The 26,065-nt window shown below is 45.6% G+C and overlaps 1 protein-coding gene across 2 annotated transcripts in view; it reads left to right on the forward strand.

The window, feature by feature from the left end:
* VAV2 (vav guanine nucleotide exchange factor 2) overlaps positions 1–26,065 on the forward strand; it is a 1,354,235-nt gene that overhangs the window by 895,051 nt on the left and 433,119 nt on the right. The gene's annotated exons all lie outside the window — the stretch shown is intronic.

Below are 26,065 nucleotides of genomic sequence, written 5' to 3' on the forward strand. Positions count from 1 at the left end.
GCACCCGTGTGTGCGCAGTCGAATGTCTCTGATAAGAGTATTACTGAGGGAAAGTAAAAGTGAATGTGAAAGTGCAAGTGAACTGTAAAAAGGGATTGAAGTGGTTATATGGGGGTCAAGCAAAATCCCACGTTCAATTGAAAGACTTCGATCAAAGCGGTCTGAGCCCGGCAGAGGTAGACCTACATTAACTTTTAAAAGCACTTGACAGATCCGAGCCCGGCTGAGGGAGACCTGTGAAACAAGTGGCAGGAAAGTGAAAACTAGGCTTGCACCAGGCCGAGGGTAGTTTATAGTATCTGTGAAGTAAAGAGGAGGCCAAGCCCATCTGAGAGAGACCCGGGGTGAACATTCCACCCAATGTTGTCTACTGGAGAAAGAAGGAAGAAGAAAAGCCCATGGAACTTTGATTTGTTATAAACTTTTTAGTTAATTGAAAGAGACACAAGCCTAGAAGGCCTTGGCCTACCCCAGAGATTGCCTCCTCTTGCTCTGAGGTTTTGGAGTGGATGCCAAGCTCAAGTGTCCCACCTTTCCCCGTGCAGAAAACACGGGGAAGGGAAAGTCTAAGTTCAGCAATCCTGAACTGCCCATTATTTGGACATATTGTTTCACACTGTTTTGTTATACACATCATTGTCCCACACCCTTTTGTTTTTTTTGAGTAAGGTGGCAATACGTTTATTTTTGTATAGGCCCTTTTATTTTGACCTGACTCCACGAGGACTTTCATTTTTATTTTGATTGTCGGAATTTCGATCTTAGGTTTAGGTTTAGATTAGGCGTTTATCTCACCCATTTTACAGTTGAATAAACACCCTTGAACTGTGCTTCATTGTGTCTGTCATACTTTCGATACCATGCCTTCCTTACAAAACGCTGAACATAGTTAACTAATGTTCAGAATACAAGTCAATGTTGGTATTCTCTGTACCTTTCTATGCACAGAACCCAATCAGTTTTTAATCACCCGTACATCAGATTTAAAGCCCAGTATGCTTTTGGCTTCCCCTATATGCCAGCTTCGCTATGTACTCAATATCAGATAACCTTCCCAAAATATATGGCAGGGTAAAGACCACTGCCCATCCTGCCTGCCTCTTTTCCTAGTAACTGTATCCCAGAAGACTGAGATAAGACTGGCGGCTCCTACATTGGCGGCTCCAGAGAGTGTCTGCAGGTGTCAGAAGGGGAAGCCAGTGGCCAGCCGTCGACCAACAGCAACCACCAAAGTAAGTGTGGCATGGGTGGGGAGTAGAGCAATTACTCTACCCCAGAAAACCCTGCCACTCTACATGACCCTACCTCGGAACTGTAACTATTAGCATGTGCCACATTTAGATTTGTGAACATTAGCCTCTAATGTCGAATGTCATACTAATGTGAAGATTAGCCTGCGTCGCATCTAAATAGATTTGTGAATGTTAGCAAGTGCCGCACCTAGAACTGTGAATATTAACATGTGCCACACTTAGGTAGAATTGTGAACATCAGCCTCTAATGCCATACTAATGTGAACATTAGCCTGCATCACATCTGGATAGATTAGTGAATGTTGGCAAGTGCCACACTTAGAACTGTGACTATTAGCATGTACCACATTTAGATAGGACTGTGAACATTAGCCTACGTCGCATCTAGATAGGACTATGAATGTTAGCAAGTACCACATTTAGATTGAATTATGAACATCAGCCTGCGTTGCATCTAGATAGAACAGTACATGTTAGCATGTGCCACACTTAGAATTGTGAATATTAGCATGTGCCACCTTTAGATAGAATTGTGAACATCAGCCTCTAATGTTTAATGTCATACTAATGTGAACATTAGCCTGTGTCACATCTAGATAGACTTGTGAGTGTTGGCAAGTGCCACACCTAGCCAGAATTGTGAACCTTAGCCTGTGTTGCTTCCACTCTGCAGGATTCTCAAATCTAGGTGTAGCCTCCATCTCTGTCTATTATTTATTAAAACCCACTCACTGCGGAACCTAGGCCTCTCCCCCACTCTACAGAATCCTCGAATCCAGGTGTAGCCTCCATCTCTGTCTATTATTTATTAAAACTCACTCACTGCGGAACCTAGGCCTCTCCCCCACTCTACAGAATCCTTGAATCCAGGTGTAGCCTCCATCTCTGTTTTTCATTTGCGGAAACCCACTTATTGTGGAACCAGTGCCTTTGCCCACTGTACAGGACTCTCAATTCTAGGTATAGCCTCCATCTTTGTCTATTGTATGGTGAAACGTAGTGCATTGTGAGACCTGGGCCTCTGCCCCACCATACAGGATTCTTAACCCTAGGCATTTACCCAAACTTGCGAAGGTCACCTGCAAGACATATAACCCACTAACCAAAACGCAAAAAAATTCTGCATACCTAACTCATACAAAAACCTACACACCAACCTCTTGCATAGTAAGCCACACGCACTGCACCACACTGCAACAACAAACGACACATAAGCCGCACCAACAGCACACAAGGCCTGACATCGATTTGATACTTGCACCAAAGCTCAGCGCACTGTGTATACCGAACTGAAGCCGCCAACAGGACACCACTTCTCTCACTATCCTACTCCCTCTTCACCTTACTAACCCACCCCGCCTTCTCGTTTCCAAATTCGCCTGAGCGCTTGGGGACCAATTCCATTGGTGACGGTGCGCGACACAAATACCTTTAACATTAACATGATTTGTAGTCTCTTGCTTTCCATAGACTGTGTTATGGGATAGTTGCATGGGTTAAGAAATGGGTTCTTTGTTTAGATGGGAATGGTACTGTGGTTGTCATTTCAGAGATCATTTCCGTGCACGGGAATGAGAAGACAACTTGCTTTATGGCGCATGGCCTGAGACATTGGGCACCCGCTTTCCAGCATCTTTGGAAACTACTGAATTTCTTTTAGCGCTTACAACCAATTTATAATTGTACCTCTAACTAATGGTAGCTATTAGTGTTCAGAAACATTGAATTCATGATTGTTTTCCTATTGGGCCTCTCTATATGGTTCGACCCCTTTATGTCATGGCACAGAATATCGAAAAACGGATGGAATGCTGGCAGGGGAGACATCAATGGCTAAGAAGCTGTTTTCTATCAAACGTTTTCACATTTTGAGATTCTCCCTAATGGAGCGATAAGTCGAAGCATGTGTTCCAGGTGCCCACTGCCTGGAAACTCATTCTGCATCTCACCAGTGAGGACTAACAAGGGTGAAAGCTGTCTCGGCATGCTTTTGTACCCACACACAAAGCACAAGGCCTAGCAGTAAGGGTTGCCCTGCTCTCTTGGGGATCAAGGGTGATTTGTCTGGTCTGCGTCAGTAAGGAAACATATCAGAGAAACAAGGATGAAATGGAATGATGTTGAGAGGAGTTCCCATTGGTTAACAAGAGTTGGCACAAGCGTGTCCATCCAGCAATTTAGGCTGTCTTCTTTGTTGATCCCCATTGGAGATAACTGGTTGCCCCCAGATGCAGTCTAGTCCTCCTGGTAGCAGAGATCATAGAGTTTCAATGCGAGATTCTGCCTGTGTCGTGGCGGCCCCCATAATTTTCAGCCTCGCTTCAGATGATTCACAATGAAGCGAAAGGAGTTGTGACAAAGACCCCAAGGAGTGAGCAGATGACTCTCTGGTCCCTTGTCTATGTCAATGGATCCCTGTGAAGTCCACTTTGAGGCTCTGTCACTGACCTCTCTTTTCAGGAAACGTGAAAAAGAAGCCTCAACTTAACCAGTGTAATGGATGCCTTGTTTCGCAAGATAGGTTTCTGCTGGTCTTACCAAGAACCAGTGGGTTGTCAAAGAGGCCAGCCCATGAGACAACTTGCAGAAACTTCTCAAGAATGCCGAGAACGAGCATGTATGACCTATTTGGATCTGTTAGCACTTTCTAAATGCCAATGGATTAGATTGCATATATCAATGCTGAGTCATTAAAAATGGACGCGCAATCCTTTCTCATCCACTTTCTTCCTTTCCTTGTCAGGCAGGTGTTAGCATTGAACACCACACACTGATCAGGTCTGCCATGTGTTGTTCTTTTCAAGGGTGTTAGTCACTAATATCCTCTGTGCATCTCTTAAAACTCTACCAGCGACTTAGAGCGCGCAGGCTGGGGCTGCAATAAGGTGATTTCAGGCAACTGCTCCCACCAGCAGAAATACCAAATCTGGCCCAGCTATAAGGGAGGGAAGCATGGTGCCAAAATGGCATAATCCTTTTGCTACCCACCCGTCTTCGGAAACGGACACCCAGACACTGCACCGTAGAGTGGCCAACGGGTGTTCAATTAGTGGGTCATGTTAATTGTACTTGATCTCTTCTTTACATTTTGTATGAACAGACGTTCATTTACTGTGCATGAATGCAGAGGCACAACTCAGTCCTGAATGCCGTGCCACAAATATTAAAATGGCGCTCACCGGGGCAGGTGTAGAGGTGTTAGGCTTATGTTATGTTCCCTCCCCACTTTGCCTTGTGGCGCCTTGAAACACCATTTGTTGTATAGGCGTCTAACAAATGCCCAGTAAATAAATGGTGTTGGAATGGGGGCAGCGCTGAACATCCACCGAAGATCTGGGTGGCTATGGGAGCGATAACTACGCAATTGTGTTTGACCTTATGTTCAACGCATCTGGTTCTCCGCTTGTGCCCTACCTCTCAGGGTCAGATCCCATTCGGGCTCCCACATTGGAAATGCAGATCCCATTTATCGAAGCTGGAGTTTATTTCTCTATAAATAATGCCTTCCTTTGGGCCTTAACTAGCATCAGTCTGCCTGCCACCAGTTTTCACTCAATTCTAGCCTATACGCAGTCCCTCCCAGGGCAGTTTCTAAGCAATATGGCGCCCAGGACAAACAGCTGAAGGTCCCCCACCCAACTTGTTCACCGCTCACTCAAATGCTGCAAACTGCAGGGGGATGCAATCTCTCCCCTGCGGCATACAGAACATCAGTTTGCCGCCCTTGCCTCAGACATATCATAGCAGAAGGTACAGCTTCCCCAGCTATTGGCCCAATGACCTGGGGTTGGCAAAGGCAATTGTGCATGCTGGCTCCCCGCCCAGTTAAAGGCCTTGCCCAGCCAGATCCACCTGTAACCACCAAACACTGCAGTATATTATTCACATCACCCACACATCTCAATCTTTTTGAGTCGCCCACGTGGATGAAATCCGATTTAGCATAGAGAGCCGGATGAAATCTATGGATGGTATTTGTATTTATCGTTTTATATAGTGCCTTAATCCAAGGCGCTTTACAGTTAACAACAAGAACACATTAAACGTGGAACAGTAGAAGCAATAACAGTAAACATGAATCAAACCGGAAAATCAGCATGTAGAACAATTTGCATAAGAAAAGGAGAAAGGAGAGGAAGGGGGTGGGGAAGGAGGGAAGAGGGAGAGAAAGTAGTGAGTAGAGTGAGTAGTAGAAGGAAGGAGACTTTAGAAGAGAAGGGAAAAGAGAAAGAAAACAAAATGAAGGGTAGTAGAGGGAGGGAGAGCTGTGTGTATGAACTGGCTCCATGGTGGGTGACATGCGCCAAAGTCGTGTGAGTTGCGAGGCATGCCTCAGCATTCTGTTAGGAAAGGACGACACCTTGCATGTGATGATGCCGTGAGTGAGACCAGGCACACATCAGCCTGTGGTACACATTGCACACATGATCAACATTGTGCATAAAAAGAGTGCAGACCTTAAAACTATGTATGAATACATTATTTGTTTTTTGGCGTGCATGACGGTTTATTGTGGCCTGGAAAATGGCCTGACATTGTGCAGGTGTTAGCCAGCCACATGGCAATAGCAATATGTTTTCAGTAACAGTTGGGAACCGCCCTGAATACCAACACCAGTAACTGCCAGATAGGGCTGAGTTTTACACTTAGCCGGGCACCACCAAGCAGGTAACATACAACTTGCCCAGGCAGAGAACCAGCTTGTTATGGAGTAGGAGGCACGCAAGATCCAGGGATAAGAGTGCATTCCTTCCTTCTTGTTGCCCTTTTCTGTGTGTGCAGCACAACCTTTCCTGATCCCCTTCTACTACATGTTCCTGCTTCCGGCCAGCATTCTCTCCCTCTTACAGCATTTATTTATTTTATTCCATTCTGTATTCCTTTTGCTTTTTGTTCAGTGACCTGGTTCCTTTTGATCTTTTACCCCTTTTCCATTACTGTTTTTTTTTCTCATTTGACACTTGATTTGCTCGCTTCCTCTTTGATTACCTTTTGTTTTCCATGCAATGGTCACTTTCTTTCTTTCTTTCCCCACCACTTTTCTTTCACTCTGGCATTCTAGAACATTTTCTTTCTGAGTTTTCTCCTTTCATTCCTGTGTTCATGTTCTTTGCCATTTTCCACACACTAACCCCATCCTTGATCCCTTAATCCCTCATTTTCTCCCTAAGCCCATCCAGTACCTCAATTCCCCTCCCTCACACACTCTGCCTTTCTCTTTAATTTCACTTGTATTTGGCTTTTATTGTCGGGTGTTTCAGCACTGACTCAACCCTGGCAATCCCCTCCCTGTTGAGGCCTAATGGTCCCAACTTGTCTAAGGCTGGCAGTGCCCTGCGAAAGTTAGGGCCATTTAGGTTGATAAAGAGGTGCTAAGTGCTTGTGGGAGGGGGCGCTTCTGTCTTTTGTCCGTGGTCAGTGCACTGCTGACATGGACGTTAATCTGATGAAACAATCCCTCGCTACCTGTCCCGGGTGTGGGGAAACCAATACACATCTGCCCCTGCATCGCCCCACCCCCCTCTGAGTCCCAGGCCACCGGCCCTTCGCCGGCTCCTAGAAATTGGGTTTGTCCCTCGTATGGTGTGTTAACACCCCCCCGCATCCCCCATGTGTTATCCTTTTCAATTGCATGTTTTTGGGATTGTGCCCCTGTGTAAGAGCGGATGCAGTATTTTGGAACTGGTCCTCATGCAGGAGACCTCATTTGCTAACTGCTCCCAGCGGTTGGACCACTTTGAAGCCTGGTGGTGCACTAAGCCAAACTTCTTTGCACAGCCTTACTCTGTTCCCATAGTCCCTGTTGGGTCCCCAACTCCTGCTGGCCTTGCTCGATTGAAGTTTCTCCTGGGCAGTGGCCGGACCTTGGCCTGCAACTTAAAAAGAAGTGACTCTCCTCTTGGCAGAGCACAGTTCTCGAGGCACAGTCAATTGATGAAAATGGAAACCAGCTGGGAAAGTGACAGAAGTGAAAGCGGCAGAGGCTGCTGCAAAAGCTTTTTCTGGCAGCCCATGGACTATGCGCGACGCATGAGGAAGGCGCGAGCAGTCCATGCTGTGCCTCACTTCCGTCAGTCTCTGAGCTGAAAGCACCTGAGACGTTTCATGTTGCACTAGACCCCTTTCTGAAGTGGTCCCACATCTGTAAAAGTCCCCCTCTCTGGGAAGGAGAAGGAAGGAAACGCTGCAGGCTCCAGGAGCGTGATGTTGGATCCTTCCAAGTGAGACACTAGGCCAAGTTAAAGGTATAGAGCTCCGTTCTACCCAGCCCCCTCCCAATTCAGATCTTAATGCAAATATATTGAGCTTAAAGGTTCCTGTTTTCCACCTCAGGCATCCCTCCGCCTACATGCCCCAGGCACAGGCATGGCTGCATATTTGCCCACTGTGGCAGGTCAGATGAAGGACGCAGACACTTTACAGACATGACTTCTTAAAATAAAGGATAAGGCCTACCTTTCCCAGTCTCTATGGGTGGTCTCTGCCTATATTTCTAGCCAAGGTTCTCGTCTGTCAGTCCTGAATGTCAAAAGAAATAGTCCACTGTCCCAAAACTACCCTAATCTGACCCTACCACTATGAAAACTAACCTATGCTCTGCTTGAGGGTACTAGTCTATACGCGTATTTATCAGTTTGAGATATTCAAAGAGTCTCTTGTGATTTCTTGGATCGGTCTCTGTAAATGTTTAATTGAGTTTGGGGTTTTCCCTTCTCCTTGGAATCCCCTTATGGGGTTCTTTTACCAACTGTAAGCTCCTGGTTGTTATTTCCATTATATCCTGGGAAGATACTATATAGATAGTCATTCCTTCCGGTAAAGTATAGCTTGGCCTACTTTGTTCTACTTGATTCTTTATTTGTTTAAATTGTCTGATTCCTCTGAAGTCTGGTTCAGAATATTCAGCCCTTTTGATATTCTCTTCCTCATGTGCAACATATCTAAGGACTCTCCCCTTCTCGCAGGGCATTGTTATCTATGGTCCTGTTCTCTTAATATTATTTATGGTCCTTGTATCCCAGTCACTTAAGTTCTTCTGCTTCAAGTATATATTTGTCTCATGATGTCTTCTGAGATCAGTTGTTTGCATCATATAATGATTTCTGGTCGGCCTCCTGTGATTCCCCGTTCTCCCCTGTACCTTCTATAACGAGGGGGAATGTCTTTGGGAGCCTTGTCCTTCTGTGAACCTTTTCTCGGGTGTCAGAGCATGGTTGCCTTGACTTCCTCAGCGTGTTTCTCCTTCTGGTCTCTCTTCTCTTTTTGGGGTCCCGTTCTTCTTCCAGCGAGGGGCAGGACACCTTGCAGTTCTCTGTGCACAATGGTATCGACGATCGTTCTTGGACCAATGGTCCACCACAGGCCTTCCATGGTCTCGCCACCACCGTCGTTAGGATCCTGCCTTGTTGATCTCTCATGCAGGGGTTGCACCGTGACTCTGGCATCCCAGTCTCTCGCTCTGGGCTCCTGCCCTGCTGGCTTCTAATGTTGGGGTTGCACCGTGACTCTGGCGTCCCAGTTGCAGTCTCTCGCTTCAGCACCTTACTCTTCCACCAGGTATTATGCAGTGCAGTGCCCTCTATAGCCCACCTATGTATTCTTCTCTTTCTCCTCTCTTTGTCCAGAGTATGTTATTTAATGTAGTCGTCTCAGTGAATGGAATATTCTGAGTTAAAGGGATAAGTTCTTTTCTTTTAAGACACTTGCATCTCTGAGGAGTTTATTCTTCCCATTCTTGAATTTCAGAAACTTCAGATATTGGAGAGGCCGTCATGTAGGTCATAGTGTGTCCTGTTCTATGGAGTTCCTCACTGGAACAGAAGTTCTTGTGCCCTAAGAGGGAATCTTTCCTGGTGAGGTCCCATTTGCTCTGACCCCTAGGGAGGGTGTCGCCTCCCTAAACTAACCTCCCTAACCTCACAGTGGTGACTCCCCCTTGGGGAAAAAGGGCAAATTCTCTCATTTCGCCAAACCACTTTTTTGCCCTCTGATTTGGACCCATGTCCTCTGCTTTAAGAGGCTTGTTTCTCTGCCTTCAACTTGTTTTCTTTTTTAGATGTCTCTTACGAAATGACTATTGCTCTGCAGAAGTACAGGGATGAGTAATGGCTAAACCGCCTACTAGGCCTTACGCTACTAGTAAGTAACCCAGCATTCCAATCATAAAGGTGAAACAGGCACAGTCTGACAGGTACATCCCCTTCTCCTCTTTTGGTAAGCCAAGGGCAGGCTATGCTCTAGAGGTGTGATCTGAGCTGGGCTTGCATCACAACCAACAATAGTATGGTGGTATCAAAGTAAAAGAATGCCCAATCAAAGTTTTATAAAAATAAGGACCTTAACAAAAACAGGAAATTAAATTACCTAATTAAATACACTAAACACCCATCCCTGTGCAAGAGAGACAACATCTTCAGACCTTTGATAAGAAAGATCACTCTGGGTTGATAAGCAGTGGTGTATAGCCAAGAGGATTTCAGCAGCAATGTCAATGTTAAAGGATATGTCTTTCAGAGGCAAGAAGGTGGCTTACAACTTGCTATGGTCCTTTGGAGTGAACCAGAGGGACAAGTGCTCTACACTTTATTTCTTGCCTTGGGTGCTTGACAGCATTGGGTTCAGCTTCTAGGTGCAATCGCGACTGTGTCGATACATTTGAGTCATGTGGTCCCACTGGCAAGTCTGTGTTTGGTCACTTCGATGTGCGCTGGGTCGAATCAGCATATGAGACAGTTGAGTCGATGGCTTCCAATGGTTGATGGTAGTGGTCAAATTGGTGGCAAAATGAGGATTCTGTTGGGTCAACATTGAGTCGAGCTGGAAAATCACGTAAAGATGAGGCAGTCTGAGTCTATGGGTCAAGCCAGCCTCTGGATGGCTCAAAGGGCAGGTAAGGGGTTCAAAGATGGGTATTTGAAAACAGAATCAAAATATCAAGGCTGAGTACCCCAAAAGGAAATACACCGAACACGGGTTACAAAGGAACATACAAAGTACTTTATTTTATACTGAATCCAGTTACAAAAACAGACCAAAATCAGATAGCTATCGGCCCTCAGTACAATACAACGATCTCCAGCGTGGTTCAGAGTGTTCAGTGAGAGATGTTGTACATTAGAATGCATTCGCTTTTTATACACTTGGTGGGCACGATGTCCAGCCCCACTTCGGGTTAATATTCTATGTAATACATCACCGATCTAGGGTTCGTGCCAAGTCTCGAACAACCGCATATAACTGGTTTGCCTTTAATACATGTATCAACAAGCCTATGCAATAACTGTGTATCCTAAGATTTTTCTATGCAAGCCTTCTCAAACATGAATACAATGTAGTAAATGAAGTGTTCTACGTTCAGTATTTGAATACATTGTTTCAACATATGCTCGTGGATTAGTTTCATTGCACGAGTAATCCTTTTACACACAGGTCAACGAAGGACAAGGTCTCAGTTCACGACCTCAACAAGTGGCCTGCAGGCAAGTTACATATTAGCTATGTACAGAGGTCAAGACGGCCATGTTGTATTTTGGAATGACATCGTCCATCATTTTAACTCACAGGGTGACTTTTACAAAGCAAATCCTAAAATGGCGGATTGGCCTAAAATGGCGGCTTACATTGATTTAAGGTCAGGGCCTTGCAACACGGATTCTCTCGCAAGCGACTTTCGAGCAGCTTGGCGTTGGCCAATATACATATATTTATTGCAATAGGAGGCACGATATAATTTCTCTTTTGACAGGTAGAATTCCAAAAGCAGCACTGCAGGTCCCGTAGTGCCTCAAAGGGTATTGGACACGATCCACCAGCTTGAAGGTGTCTTGAGGCAATGAAACAGGGTTACAGCTGCTTCTGGACTTTTGGGTTGCTAGGAGGCAAAATCCAGGGTTTCCCTAGTTCCACACTTTCACCCCAGGAAGTAGTCCTGCACTACAGGGGGACCTTTATCTCCAGGGAGCAGGTTCTTGGTTGCAGCAGAGAGGACCTACTGCTGAGCAGTGTCACCCCTACTGTTCCATGGGGATGGTTAGGGAGCAGACATTGGGCCTCATTACAACCCAGGCGTTAAGGGGTTAACGGCGCCGTAAAAGGTGTCGGTGCCGTTAAACCTTTAACGCCTGATTACGAGGTCCCTTTGCGGGTTGCACTTTAACGCCTGCTTTTAGCAGGCGTTAAAAAACCAACCCGCAAAGGGACCTAGGAGCTAATTACGGCACTGTAATTTACGGTGCCGTAATTAGCGCCTTCCCCATTCCCATTGAGCCCTATGGGCCAAAAATGGGGAAGGGCCATGGCAGCATGGGTAATTACCGCCCCGCCAACCTCGGAATGGGGTGGTAATTCCCCATTCCGCCATGGCAGAGTCGGTAAGTTACCGGCATCGACCATGGTGCTATTAGCACCATGGTCCAACGCCAGGGTTGTAATGAGGGCCATTGTCTCAGTCTTGCATGCCTTCTATCTTCATCTCTTTTGTAGAGGACTTTGGAATTGAATGTATTCCCAACAGAGGTTCAGTCAATCCTTCCTCTTGTGACAGTCCAAAAATGATTCTACTAAGTAGAGGGTTTCCTCTCCATATAAAAGCAACATTTCACACAGGATTCATCCCAAGCAAGTGTGAAGAATCAGCCTTTATTCTTCCCAAATACCAGGTCAAAGACCGCTCTCACGTGGCCAGGACATAACCGATGCATCCTGACCCAGTCCCTGGGAGTGGTGATGTGGGGATGAATTACCTGGGGGAAGAATCCAACCAATAGAGGAAGGAGATTAAAAACCTTAATACTCCTAAATAAGTTACTACAGGGCAGAAATTCTGAAGAACCCTACGTTTTTCAGTTTGAACTACAGGTCCCAGAAATCCCTAACTCACGAGTAGAGGAAGAGGAAGGAGCCTGAGGGCGAGACAGGGTAGCCCGTTGCTCGATTCCGACCTCCCCTGCAGCCACCCCTTCTTCCTTCATGGGTTATTGTAAATCAAGCCCTGCCACTATCCCTACAATTCCTCACAGGTCATCAGAAAGAAAGAGCAGGGAAGGAATAGGTCACTGCACCTTTACAAACTCACTTACTCAGGACTGAAGGACAGACATGTCCTGTTAATTGGAGTATTGGAGGTCAGGCAAACCCAGTCTTGACCACACACCTGCAGCCCATTGATACAACACATGTTTATAATAGGAGACTGCCGAGAGAGCAGAGAGAGAAGCAGTTGGGAGAACAGCAGGGAGGCTGTGTGGCTGAGTCCGTAAGTCAGCTGAGTGGATCCCTTCTCAGTCCCAAGCCAGGTTTTGCCATACCAGTGGAGCGAGCTGAAGTTGCCCACGTGACCAGGAGAGCCAAGGAGCAGTGAGCTGCACTGGGAAAAGCCTGGACAGTCCGCAGTGGATTGGGATGCTGAGATGCTTGTCCGGTGTGTTTTTGGGGCTGAGGCATGGCTAGGGAGCCATGTCTCCAGAGAGCCGGAATGAGGCAGACTGCGACCTGCTGGCCAAGTCCAGAGAGGTGCTCATTCCCTTGGGCCCTTGGGACGTGTGCCGGTCATCAGGAGGTCTGAGAGGCTGGTGGTGAGAGCCTGACCTCGACCCAGTGTATCCTGAGGAGACCGCTTGCCAGCGCCGCGCTACCCAGTGAGTTTTGTGAAAGTGAAGAGAGAAGCTCAGGAGTGTGCAGGTGGCTGGAGTAGGAGTTAAAATAGACAGGATTTACAAGCGGCACGAAGGTAAAGAAAGCAGAAAGCAAGAGAGAAAGTAAAGAGAGCAGAAAACAAGAAATAAGGAGAGGGTGCAAGCGAACCAAAAATAAGGAAAGGGTGCAAGCAACCAGAAAGCAAGGTAAAGGTGCAAGCGACACAAAAGCAAGAGAGGTTGCGAGCAACCCGAAAGCAAGAAAGGGGTGCAAGCGACCCGAACGCAAAAGGGGAAGGTGCAAGTGTGCAAAACAAAGTGAGAAGTGTGCAAGAGACACCACCAGAAGAAAGCAAAGCAAGAAGAAGGTGCAAGTGTGCATGATAACACCGAAAGAGTGTAAAAGAAATACAGATGAAGTAAAAAGGGGTGCAAGAGGCACCTGTAAGGAGGAACTAAGAGGAAACAAGTACAGAGAAGAAGGAGAGGGGTTGATAGATCAGAGTATTTGCACATGGGGAGCAAAGAGCCCAGCATTCTCAAAAGTCTCTGATACTACCCAATGAAAGAACTGTACAGTGAAAAGGTACATCCTGACAAGGAGAACTTTATTTGAAGACAAAGGGGGCTCATGCTTGGGGAAGGGAACCCTGAGAGGCCCACAAGGACACTTTGAACTTTACAAGTGAGGCCTAGACCTGGGGAAGGGAACCCTTGGAGGCCTGAATGGAACTGTGAATCCTCAGTTGAGTTGTAAAGTAGGAAACTGTGAATCCTTTGCCCAAGAGAGGCATAGACATGGGGAAGGGAACCCTGAGAGGCCTGGAAAGAACAGTAACTTTTCATTTTGAAAGCTGAGGGGTCTGAGCTTGGGGAAGGGAACTCCAAGAGACCCAGACACATTGTGTATTTGCTTCAAGAGCCCTATGTGGAAGGTTGCGAGTGCTGAAGGTTGAACTATTTTGAAGTGGCAAAACTACACCTATTGGTAAGACTACCTGAAATCAGCTGTGGCTTGTACTTCCTTTTTTTGAGTCACCTTTATCCTTTAAGAAAATACCCTATCACATTTGGTTTAAGAGTGAGGGCAAGCATAGGTTTGGGCTCAGACGAACTTTGGTTTTGGACTTATGGACTTCAACGGCCCTTAGAAGCATCAGTTGAGGGAACAACCCCCTTAGAGATGGGTGCAAGTTAAGCATTACACCAACTCCCCAAAGTTGGACAATAAAGATTTTCAAGCTGTTACTTTTGAGTCTGTGTCTCTCTTGATACCATACCTGTCTCACACAAGCCTGCTGTAAGTGTCCCTAGCCAAGCTAATGTAATGTAACAAGTGTCCATTACCTTCTGACATCATAGAGTGTTTTGGTCTGCAGGAAGTTGGAAGGCACCGGAAATATCAAGGGCCTTACCAAAAAAACGAAGATTGTGAAACCCCTCTCTCACCCTACCTCTCTCCTCTGGCTACTCTGACACTTTCCCATCTTTGCGGACTTCAAATGGGCTCAAGTCATCAGCACCCTGGTCTGAGAATGTCTTTGTTCCATCAATGCTCCCTTTGAAGCATGGCATCTCCTAGGGAGGGTTCCAGTTCCCTGGGGGGACGGTTTTGCTCTTCATACAGGAGTATCAAAAGGCAGGTTCTTAGGCATTGGCCCACACAGCTGTTGTGGAGGTTTTCATCCAAGGAGGCTTATACACATTGCTCCATCATAGCTGAGCACTCTTTACCGATACTAGTATGATATCAAATTCTGTGTACAATTGTGTGACCCTAGTAGCCTTAATTCCATAACTAGGCATTGCTTATTTTTTACAATATAATGAGCCACCAGGCTGACTAGGATAAACAATTATTATGTTTTGAATCAGCGGTTCAGACAATTAGAAAGCCACCTCTGCCTTTTCAGAAGTAGAATTACCAAACGTGAGTCCTGAGCCTGGATTCCCCATATGATCCAATTGTGTGCCCCTTGTCCTAGATAAACCACTTCACCCCTGTGCCTGTCTGTCAAGGTTGGAAGTACTAACAAACACGGCCAGATATAATAACAACTGGATAGGTGGCAGCAGTGATTCTCAAGCCTCACGTGCCACACTTTTGCTGCCTACATATTCTTTTAGTAATCTTGACGGCTCTACTGCAGAATAGTAAAAGATAATGGCTTTCTTGTCTCCCAGCACGAAGAGCTCCCTTGCCTACCACTAGGATGTATGAAACCATCTTCTGGGTGTGTTTTTATATTGGATAGGGGGACTTTTTTGTTAGGATCCAAGGTGTACATCACCTGCCTACAAATATAAATGCCAAAGACTCATTGACTGTTTTTTTCTGACTCTGGAGAAACAATGGAGGCTCCAGTTATAAGCCAACACCCTGCATTTTCAGAGGTGGTTTTGTTAAAATAGTTGATTCTCTCTTCTGCTATGCCAATGCAACAAGTTTACATTATACTGCTGAACACTGTGGCATCGTGCCATGCAGATCTGGTATAGGAAGTGCCAGTCCTGCACTGCCGGACTTCTCAAAATCCAACTGGAACAAAGCATATTCCAAAAACCTGCTGGTTGAACTCAAACACTAGTCATCGTGTTGGGGAGGAAGTTTGTTTCTCCAAACGTTGCCTAACTTTGTTTAGTGATGTTATGCTACAATACTTTTATACTATACAAAATCACCACGCTCATTGTCTGATTCCCTGACTTCTCTGGAGTTTGTCATATTGTGCCCCGGCCGGGGTATCCAGATCTTCATAAATGGAGGAAAAGGTGTAGGGAGAAGATGTGAGGATTGGAAAGCAAGTAAGATGCCACATATGTAGGAACAGAGTGGCAGAAAAGGGGGGCATGAGTGTTTTGGCATAGCTTGAGTGTATTTGGATCCATTAATGTGGACCAAGGATGAGGGGTGCAGAAAGGATGCTATGCTTGAGCGTGTTTGGCATCAAATGGATTGTCTTTGTGCAGCAGTTCAGATGGTTAGTAGGTAGTTAATAATGTGTTGTGTGTTCATGTACAATCTGCCACTGAATGTCATTGCGACGGTGCAGTTTAAAATCATTTGTCTGCCATTGGAAATACTTCCATTGACTGGTGGAAACAGGGCAAGAAGAGGCTGCCTTCTCTTATATACAATCTATGCAGTGTGCTTGAATTTCAGTGGTTTGATGGCCCCAAAATTGACGTCAAACCGTCCACAATGTACTGCAGTTAATTTTGGACGGTTCTTGCAGTAATAACTGCTGACTTGGGTGAGGAACCTGAGGGCATCCGCCTATCTACTCCCCTTGGGTCTTCCTCTCAGGTAGCCAGGGAAGGGTCATCGCTCTTGGATCCCGACCCTGGGGGTGAATATGCGAGGGAGGATCACATGGATGGAGGGTCCTTGGGGATTGAAGGAAAGGTGCCTTTAGGTGAGGCATGGTATCCCCCTTTCCCTTATCAGCATACATCTTACCCTTCCTCTACCTTTTGTAGATTTTAAATCTTCCCCATTGTCATACACCCCAACATCCCCATATGCATATCCCTTTAAGACTGGGACAAAGGAGAAGCAACTTAGAGTAATGCACACTACCCTCGGTTCACACCACTTTGGTACTGGGACGAGAAAGAGGACCGTCGAACACTACTCTGATGGTCATGCATGTCCCAGTGACAGAAGTAATTATGGTCAGGCAAAGGACTTGCACCTGCAGCCAATTATTGGTTCACAGGTTCATATAAAGAGAGATGTAAGGGAGGCAAGGTACCACAAGTATGACACTGACACAAAAGTTACAAGTTTCAAAACCTTTATTAGATTCTTGGGGTTTCGAAAAACTCCTATGTTGCTGTATAGCTATGATGGGAGTCTCTACCATCAAATAATAAAGAAAACAAAGTCCTAGTCAGTCTATGCCAAATCAAAATGGCCTATACTAACAAAAACAATGCCAGCCCTATCTTTTATACAAAGGTTGTGTAAAGGGGAATGTGTATGCAAAGAAAAGTCAATGTTATAGCATAAAAGATGTGGCTGAGTCCGCTCTCCTCCCCACATTGGACAGCACAGAGTAAGGCGATCCCGTAAAAAGGATGATACACTCTGGCTCAGGTTATCAAAAAAAGGCAGTTCAAAATGTGGGTATAGGCCCACTTGGCCTTCCACTTTAAAGTCACTTATTCCAGCTTTCCAAAAGTTCTTTAAAGGTTCAACAAAAGTTTACGTAGGTCTCCCTCAATCGGGCTGGGACCTCTCAAGGCATCAGTAGTTTACTCGGGCCTCCTTCAGTCGAGCTCAGACCTTTCTATCAAAAAGTACCTGATTCTAAGTGAATCTCCCTCAGCCAAGCTCAGACCTCGCAATGAAAGCACTTACAGGGGTTCCCTTCCCCAAGCTTCAGTCACATTCTTTAGGGGTTCCCCTCCTCTAACTTATTTCATGTTTCCAGTCTCCCTCACCCGGGCTCAGACCTTTCACTGATGTCAAAGACTTTCAAATGTGCAAGGTTTTTACCATAGACCTCTGCAGGACCACTTCAATTTTCACTTTAGCTTTCCCTTAATGTTATTTGCTGCAATGTCTCTTGGTATTGGTAGTTCTATACCTCAATCAGATAGTTCAAAGAAATCTTTCTCGTCAAGCAATAACCTTTTAGCTCCCTCTTTCGTCACCGTTAATCTTGATCATTACACATGTCACAGTCAGAGGCAACAACCTTCTGCAGGGAACATCAGGGTTTTCCTACTCCTCACTCTGGTCCTTCGATCGGTCGTCCTGCTCCAGTGGGTTCGCCTTCGCCCCAGAGGATCTGCTCCTTCTCGTATCTCACCTTGCTCAGAGTGTGTCTCTATGTTCCACCTTTTATCTGTGTGGGGGTAGCTAATGGGTATCAGATGAATGTGATTAAGGTCAAATGCCTGACTTTGCCGGACCTGATTAAAGGGACATGTCCAATGAAATATGTAAGGGTTAGCCTCTTTACTCTGTCACCCTCTTCCTCGGCCCAGTGTTTATGTAGAAAGGGGTTGGGGTTCGGACATTGAAGAATCCTAAAAAATATTTGGGTATGGGCACGGGAAAGGAGAGCATACCGTCCTCTCACCATCGGTTGCCTCACCCATACTCCCTGAAGATCCCCCACCTAGGTGATCCTGCCACACTGGTCCACCACCAGGGTCTGGATCTAAAGGCAATGGCCATGCCCTGGCCACCTGAGAGAGAGAGATTGATCCCTGGGGACAGAGGCCAGAGAAAAACATGCTGAGATCCAGCTGGGCAGGAGAGCGCAGCAATCGGAGGTGGAGCAGGCAGAAGATGGGCCATTGAAAAGGGAACCAGTTACTGGAGGGAAGTCAGAAAGATGCAGAGGCAATAGAGGGCTGTGAGAGGGCCAAGAGCTCTGCAGAGCCATGTGCCGTGTGTTCCCCAGTGGGAGTGGGAACACCGAAGTCTCCCATATGCAACCGTCCGCTGCAGGAAAGTCTGGAGGAAATGAGCACTGCATGCTGGAGCTCCCGGAGAGAGAGAGAGAGAGGGAGAGGAGCAAGCGAGAACCAGAGGAGAAAACCAAAGCACCCGGAGGATCAGCCACAAACCAGTGAGTGGCAGGGAAAGATAACTCAGGCTGGGGAGCTCCAGAGGCATGGTGTATGTAACGGCACATGCCGGTCAAGTAAAAGTATGTGACAAATGGGTCTGGACACCAAATGTGGAATATTGAAACACGAACGAGCAACAAAGTATTTACAGAGTTATAGAATACCAAACTAATGAAAGAAATGTACAATGTATATGAAATACACCACAAATGAAAGGAAAGTTATGAAAAGTTCTGAGCGCATTGAAACCAAGCAAAAAGCCTTTAAGGAAAGAAATGTACAATGTATATGAAATACAGCACAAATGAAAGGAAAGATATGAAAAGTTCTGAACGCTTTGAAACCAAGCAGAAAGCCTTTTTAAATTGAGTGAAAGTGCAACTGAACTATGAGCCATTAATGAACGCCAGGGAGGCTGGTGAACAGCATTTGAGAAGCACTATGGGATAGTGTGAAAGCAAAGTGGTGACAAGGAGAAACACCACGAAATTAAGTGCGTAAAAACTACATGTTGGCAGAGTCAAAAGTCTGTAAATGTAATACAAAGGTGTATATGGACTAATGACACAGTTGCAGAAGGGAAATCTGTGTTGGCAAGGAAAGTCCAAGAAAAGGTGCTGAACATTACAAAATCCCATGGGTTATCGGTTGCATGACCTGTGATGGGTGGACTGTGTGGTCCGACAACTGCGCCTAGACCGAATAACTCCTACTTGGAGTGAATCAAGGAAAGTCACGAGGCTGAAGCTGTGACTTATAAATGTTCAAGAGACTTAAAGGAAGACTAATAAAGAGAGCCGATGAAAAGCCTGAAAGGTTATTAAGTCTATCGGCAGCCATCTTCTGGACAGGAATTCTCCCCTCTCAGGCCAGACTGGCCCACTACGGCTTCTCTCCTGCTCGTTTCCCCTTCCTTGCTGGCGGCTCCACTTTTTATTTATTTATTTATTGTATGTTTCAGTACAAATTTGAACTGTTCACAAATTATCACAATACAAGATTCGACAATTTCATAACAGCTTACACATTATTTTCCAGAGAAATTCTCTAATAACTAAAATTCTTCACATCAGCAAGAAATCTTAAAATCCACTCTAAACAGCATTTAAACAACATTCAAAGTCCCTGCACATCTTAAAATGACCTTTAAAATTCTGAAAAATCTGTCTTTAAGAACTCTAAAAACCTTATGGACAATGACATTTCATTGGTGTTTAATGTTCTAATCCACAAGTCCTCCTCCAAAGTTATGTTGGTCAATCGAATGATGTAGCTCCTTACGACATGTTCCCCAGGCATCTTTGACCGCCTGCCCAAAACTTCCATAGTTGGCAATAGATTTAGCTTCAATCTCAGTATTTGGGTCCTAAAAAACCTTGACATATGGTTCCTCAAAAATGGAGCAACGGTGTGATAGTTCTTAATCCTCCACACAAAATGTTCGCCAGAGCATTGATAATTCATAAACTCCTCTCTCAGCTGAATCTGCTCCATGTGGAGTTCCTAATAAGATCATGTGTAGAGGGCTATATTTCTGACAACAGCTGCACACTATAAGCCCACCCCCATGCCATCAAATCCTTACAGGAACCTTTGTGCCAAGCCTTGTTAAGATATATATAAATAGAGCCACCTGGTGGTGACAAAATACTTGACAGCATTTGCAATTTACCGCAGTCAATTAATGTTTTCATAAGTAGCTGTCCTAATTCATACAATATCCCCACTGAAACCGGGAGTCGCAAGACCTTTCTCCAGAGCTTCTAATTTGGACCAAGCAATCGCTTCATCCCTGGTTTGGGCACGAAGATCAATTTTGGGACAACTTGCTGCTTAAACAGTTTTAATACCAGTAGCAATGAAAATCTGCCAAATTTAAAATTACGCTGCAGAAGCTGACTTGTCCATGCCATAAACTTTAGCTTGAGGTCAATTGCTAGGTCTGTTCCACTCTTGTGATCAAATTATCCCGAGTACTTATATTTATTAACCACCTCCAGCAGAGTCCCCCTCAGCTTCCAGGAAAGGTTTCTCCCTTTTGACCAATTCAAGACCAACATTTTCGGTTTTTTCTGTGTTTATTACGAGGTCTAAATTGCCCAAGAATTCCTCCACCAAAAGGAGAGCTCTCTGTAGACTAATTCGAGTCATGTCGCAGATGACTGTCATCTGCGTACATTAAGTGCTGTACTTTTAGCTCCCCTAGCCTCAGGGGATTGGTCCTTACTGGGGTCCAACACATCATTATCCCCTTAATATAGAAATAAAAGAGGAAAGGCACCAGGAAACCGCTCTGGCGCAAACCCCTATTTGTCTCTATCCAACACGTATAAGAAACATGGGCATCTAATCTCGCTTTAATCTTTGTGCCCAAATGGAATGTCTCCAGGATCCCTATCATTGGAAGTGGGCATCCGTTTTAGTGTAGGTTCTTCCATAAGATTGCCCTGTTAACATGGTCAAATGCCTTGCTGATATACAGAAAAGCCAGTTATACTTAGTACCCTTGCACCTTAGCAGACCCAAAAGCAATGCTAAAACAAAACTGTTCAAAGAGGTTCCCATACCCTTTCAAAAGCCTGTCTGGAATTGGTCGAGGCCATCGGCATTACTTTACTTTGCAATTCCTTTAAAATAATTTTGGCGAAAACATGTTATTAGATGCCTCCAGCAGGGATATAGGTCTATAAAACCATGGTAATGACCTGTCCCCGTCATTGAAAATCAAGGCCATGGGCCTCATTACGAGGTGGGCGGTAAGGGATTACCGGTACCGGTAAAGGGCACTGGTGACGGTAATCCCTTACCGCCCTACTACGAGTTCCCTATCCGGATCCTTCCCGAATGCCTGGTTTTACCAGGCGTTAAGGACGGGACCCGCAAAGGGATACCGGGGTCAATAACGGTACCGCAATTTGCGGTACCGTTATTGCCGTCTTCACATTGAGCCCTATGGGGGCTCAAATGGGAATGGGGAATGGCTCTGGTGAATGGGGAATTACCGGTCCCTCCGACCTCGGAATGGACCGGTAATTGCTCCATCCACCAGACCGGAGTCGGTACGATTTTGGAGGCAGCCATGGCGCCAATGGCGCCATGGCTACCTCCAACCTCGTAATGAGGCCCTATGAGTGCCGTAGACCACGTTTTGATGAACTCCCTTTTAATCAAAATGCTCTCAAATAGGTTAGACAAGAGTTCACACCATAAAAGCACATTAGATTTAGGAATCAAATTGGAAAGGCCATCAGGCCCGGGAGCATTTGATTACTTGCTCACTTTTATCAAGTGAGCAATGTCGTCGAGATTCCAACTCAGTGCCACTTCCAACAAGAATCTGGCAACACAGTGTCCTGTTTTAACTCAGGCTTTACATAGAGATCAGTGAAATGCTTTACCCAAGGGAACCGGTCCCTCCCTTGTGGCTTTATTAAGTGCCAAAACCTACCAGTGTCATTACCCAACACACAGGACAACATTTTATCAGCATAGTTTATAATCATAAGAAATGTACGACCCTTTAATCAATTCCTGTATCTTTGCTTTACCATACAAATGTCTTCAAAACAACCCCTGGGATTCTCCTTCCTCATCCCTTTATCGCCAGTCTCATTTGTTTTTTCAGATCCTGAACCTGGGCGTCAAATCTGTGGGTAACTCCCACAATCACTGCCCTCTTGGCCAAGGATCTTCCAGTCGTCAGCTCCCCTAGTACCGATGAGATGCAAGAGGAGAACACTTCCGGGGAGCAAAGAAGACCTATCCCCTTAGCGCAGAATCCCCCCCCCCCCGATCTCTTTATCGAAAGCCCTTGCAGTCTTTGGGGACCATTTAACTACATGGTTTCTTGGGTTTATCTCCACCATAAGGGGAGTGTTCTTCGCTTGTTTATTCGAAGGCAAAGCAATTTCACAAGACATCCATGAGGGATCACTTAACTCTAGTTTTTCAGAAAACAACAAAATGTCACCTCCAGAATTCCAACTGCCAAAAAAAAATGTGTACCCCCCCTTACAGCACATTTATATGTGGGAGGGGGGTACGGGATATAATACAAGTATGGGTGGGTTGTGGGGGGTCTCCCGCTGCATATGTATGTGGTGTAAAGGGGGTTGAAAAAAATAAGTCGCCATTTTCGTCCATCGCACTTCTGGAGGTGGCAATAATCACATAGATTCTAGTTTTCCACTGAAATACGGCCACCTGTCTGTAAGAGGTCGGCCAACATAGACATAATCTATGGTAGACTTACAAAGACCGTTATGCCATGTAAAGCTCGGCAGTATGTCCCCTGGGAAAGGACCGTTTAACAATGAGATGCCCCATTCCTATAAATCTTACCAAACCCACTTGTCCCTATCTCGTGATTCCCTAGACAAGACGTTTTTAGCCTATCTGGTGCCAGGTACAAAGGGTCATCCAGACATTCTGCATTGAAATTACCCAAGACAATTATTAAGGCCCCTTCTTTGAGGAATTCCCCCAAGAAAGTACAAGAGAGGGCAGCAAGGGTTTCCTCCAATTGTTGCTTTTCCAGATTCAAATAGACATCTACCACAAGGCATTTACTGGGAGTCCTTTCACGTGGCACCTGCCATTCCAACAAGGGTACCAACATGTCCCTCCTAGCGGAGTCAGTTTTATGGAGCGACAGACGCTGGTTCCACTTTATTGCTATCAGAATGCCACCATAATGCCATAATATCATATGACAATCAGGAATCATAACCTATCCTTGCTCCCCCCTCAACCGTTGGATCTCGGACTTGTCTCCAACCATTATTTGCATAGTTTTGTAAGGCCATTTGACTATACCCCCATGGATTAGTCGCTTCAACCTGTCAGACAGAATACACCCCACCATCTTTACCTTTTATACTCTGAACACTCAGTGATAACCTAGAAATTATTGAGGTCACTACAATGCTGATTACCACCCTCAAACTAGGGATTTCATACACCAGAGACAAAATGTAATGATTATTAAAAGGGTAGAGCTCTCAAAAACCCGGCTTAAGTAAATACAAATCTGTTCCTCCTGGGTAACCTCTTTGAGGGGGTCCATTGGGTGTTCTTACCTGTGTAATCGGTCTACTACCCTTAGTAATGGGATTAAAGGTGGGGGCAGTGCCTATCCGCAATTGTTTGCTTTTTGGAATACCCCAGCTGTTCTTTAGTTGTGCGAGAGAGAGGCACAGGTATGTCGTAGAGAACATCCCGACTCTCTTGAGCCCTAGCATGATCAACCACTAGAACCAGGTCTTAAAATATTGCAAACAATTGCCCTTTTTCTTCTGCCACCTGCGCCAATGACTTATCTTTTACCACCTCTGCTAGCTTAGGCTGCAGTGGACCCAACAACGGTGTCGGGTCAAAATCCCTTAAAACGCTACATTTCCATCCACCTTGCCCAGTTATTTGGTCAACTTTTACCGAGGTAACTTGATCCTCTGGATTCCTCGCCTTATCCAGAGTCTCACCCTCTATCGGGTAAACTGAAATGTTACTTAAATTGAAGGATGTACTATCATCTGATGGCTTGGTGGCATGTGAGCCGTTGTCATTTGTCCCTGACCCCAACCCATGCAATTGACCTCTCTTAGGCTAATTTGGTCCACTAGGTTTCTTACACTTAAAAAAGTCTATTTTCTTTTGCTCAAGATGTACCCTTCGTGCTACCATTTGTTTATCAACCTCTGCTCTTAGTTTAGCCAAGAATTTACGAGATCCCCTATTGTTTTGTTTAGGTGGTAGCTTATCATTTTTTTGATTTTTCTTTTGTGGCACCAACTTTTTATTAATCGTCTGACTGGCTGTACTGGCTCCTTGCTACTGCTACATACAATTATGTTAGCTAAGTCCGGTTCCGTCCCCAGAATGGAAACTGGTGGAAGAGGGTCTATCGTGATCTGCAATTTCTGAAGCTGCTCAGTAGTCGCCCCATGGGAATTGGCAAGCTCATCCCCATCTCGTTATCTGTCACCAAGCATCCCCGGGGCTGGACCATCACATCAGCTATTCCCTTTTAGTTAACAATGCATTTTGGTTAGAAAAGCAATTATATACCCTTCCAAGGAATGAACCTTCCCCACCAATTCCCTTAGAATTGGTCTAAGATCCCCAATTTGAAAATTAGGAGTCTCATATGGTCTGTCTATAGAATCAAGAAGCCGGACAAGAATTGGGAAGGACTACTCATCCACCACTGTTGGCGAGTCCCCACCCGTCCCATCCTGGACCACTGTGCTTCCACCTGAAAACACCCTTGTCCAATCATTATTTACAGCCCACTCATATTCAATTTGATCTATCTTTGGGGATATCTGTAGGGAGAGTGGGCACCATCTGTTTGTGAAGACTCCTTGGTGGTGCAGCATTATTTCTGTAAGGCCTACGTCCTGTGCGGGGAATTCTGGAATGGGCCACTGATTGGTCTTAAAATCCTGAGACAACCTCACCCATTTCCCCAGCTTGTGTGAAATAGCTGCCGCCAGAATAGACACATCAGCAACCAAGACTCCTACCTGCATCATATCATCACACACTAAACTTCCTATGTTACCTTCAATGTTGCTCAAAACTTGGTTAACATTACCTATGACCCCCAATACAGGATTTGCCTGCTTAGTTAATACAAATGCTGTAGACTGATTACCATCAGATGTCCTATTCAGCGCTGTAATTGAAACTCTGCTTGCTTCAGCACTCTTGTCCAGAGGGGGCTCTGCCATGCCTAACTGTGAAGGGGGTTTCTCTGGAAACCCCTTTCATGGGTTTCCAAAGAGTTGCCGTTGTTAAGGAAGGTTGAAGCGGGCTCTATACTCAACCCCATACTTCTCAGCGTTACCTCCATTTGAAACAATGGCACACTATATTTCCACAAACTCTTAGGTGCTTATATTAGAACTCAATAGCCGCTCTGCCCTCAAACACTTGAGGGTTAATACACCGGGGTTCAAAGGCCCGAGGGCCTAGAGTCACCCCACGTGAAAGGCAGTAGAAAACCTTAGCGGCAATTTAGTAATCCATTAAAAGCAATGCTGCTTCGTCTCCTCCTCGTTACCCTTTGTTACCAGCAGCCGGGGATTAAAGGCTTTAAGGACCAATAATCGGCCCTGAGTGCGCTGGCACGCTTGAAACATAAAATAGTTCTGAAAATTCTCTGCACGCTTCTATGCAAAACCATCCCTGATTAAGTTTATTGACATCAAGTGTCACGAAAGCGGGTGAAAGACGGGTCTGCGCTCTCTCAAGCCACTCCACTCTTCGCTACTAGTGGTGTTGGTGTTGCTGTGCAAATGACAATTACCAAATTAACCGCTAAGGGCAAACAGCTGAGGGAGCAATCCGTACCGGGGAGAAATTCAGCGGCCTCTGCACACCTTTACTGGATCAAGTTAATCGATAAAAAGCTTTCCGTTATGGACAAGGGGTTGCACAAAACCTCCACCCCAGAGACTCAGCAGCTTTGGGAGCTACTTATAAGTAGATCTTCCTGTGCAATGGAGCATGTCTGAGTTGTCTGTTGGAAAAGAAAAAATACTCACAGAATGCAGAGATTCTTTGTCTGTATCATGGGGTTCCTCCAGCTAC

This window comes from Ambystoma mexicanum, chromosome 8, assembly GCF_040938575.1.
Source record: "Ambystoma mexicanum isolate Mex_15411 chromosome 8, UKY_AmexF1_1, whole genome shotgun sequence".
Taxonomy (NCBI): Eukaryota; Metazoa; Chordata; class Amphibia; order Caudata; family Ambystomatidae; genus Ambystoma; species Ambystoma mexicanum.